This window comes from Primulina tabacum, chromosome 15 (assembly GCF_025594145.1).
Source record: "Primulina tabacum isolate GXHZ01 chromosome 15, ASM2559414v2, whole genome shotgun sequence".
Taxonomy (NCBI): Eukaryota; Viridiplantae; Streptophyta; class Magnoliopsida; order Lamiales; family Gesneriaceae; genus Primulina; species Primulina tabacum.
Window position 1 is genome coordinate 20,773,775 of NC_134564.1, and position 1,501 is coordinate 20,775,275.

The following is a 1,501-nucleotide window of genomic DNA, read 5'->3' on the forward strand; positions in this document are numbered from 1 at the left end:
TACCAAATATAAAATATCGGTTAATTCGATATTTATATAGTGGGAATTATATTATATTATCTGTGTGTTTAATTATATAATTTTCTTGGAATCATTATTTTTGGTGGTTTCCTTTGTTTTACTTTTAGTTAAACAATATTACATAAACCAAGAATAAATCCTTGAGCCTTGACAAAATTTATAATTTATAAACTGCATTCTTGTATTTGGTAATTTATAAATTAATAAATTTAAACTTAAAATAACCTCTATGTGGACCTTAAAATAACCTCTATGTGGACCGTTCTTGTACTTACGAAATATATTACTTGCAGACAATCTATACTTAGGTGAATTATAATTTAAGTAGTAGCAAGTTTTTGGCGCCGTTGCCGGGGAGGTATAAACTAAGTTTATATTTGTTATTTTATGTTTTATTTATAAGTATTGTTTTGTTTTTACTTGTATGAGTATTTGGAGTCGTAAAAAAAGTGGTAGACTTATTCGAGTATCTGAAAATAATTTAAACATGGATGATAATTCAAATAATCAAGATGATAATAATAATAATAATAATAACCATCATCATCATCATCATCATCATCAAGAACATGATCAATTAAGAACATTTAGGCACCATATGAACCATATTAGAACTAGTGCCCCATCTTGTTTAGTTTTTCCGCCTGATGTATCTAATTTCAGCTTTAAACCTCAAATTATTCAATTTTTACCAAATTTTCATGGCTTAGATTCTGAAAATCCATATTTACATCTAAGAGAATTTGAGGAAGTTTGTAACACTTATAATGATCAAAATTGTAGCATGGATATAGTTCGATTAAAGCTTTTTCCTTTTTCTTTAAAAGATAAAGCTATAACATGGCTACAAAATTTAAGATCAAGTTCAATAAGATCATGGGAAGAAATGCAACAATAATTTCTCAAAAAGTTTTTCTCTTCCCATAGAACAAACTCTTTTAAAAGACAAATTACAAATTTTTCTCAAAAACAAGGAGAAACATTTTATCAATGTTGGGATAGATATAAAGAATTACTAAATATATGCCCGCATCATGGTTTTGAAACATGGAGAATAGTTTCTCACTTTTATGAAGGTCTTATACCTAAAGATAGGCAAATGATAAAATTCATGTGTAATTAAACTTTTGAAGATAAAAACCCAAATGAAGCTATCGAGTATTTGGATTCATTAGCATAAAATGCTCAAAATTGGGATAATATAGGCACAATAGAACTACCAACAACTAAAATCAATAATTCAACAAATGGGGGTGGTATCTATAATCTTAAAGATGGTATAGATATTCAAGCTAAACTTGCATCTTTAGCAAGAAAAATTGAGTCATTAGAAATGAAAAAGAGTGGCCAATTAAAAAGTATTCAAGAAATGATATACATGATCATTCCACAAAAGATTGTCCAACATTACCTATATTTAAAGAATGTCTCCATGAACAAGCAAATTATGTTAACAATTATAAAAAGCCAATATTAGATC

The 1,501-nt window shown here is 27.2% G+C and overlaps 1 non-coding gene across 1 annotated transcript; it reads right to left on the reverse strand.

Annotated features, from left to right (window-relative positions):
- Positions 1-951: 951 nt before the first annotated feature.
- On the reverse strand, positions 952-1,062 carry LOC142528163 (small nucleolar RNA R71). The gene has a single exon (XR_012815644.1). It is a non-coding gene; the product is annotated as a small nucleolar RNA R71 (small nucleolar RNA).
- Between the last annotated feature and the right edge of the window lie 439 nt (positions 1,063-1,501).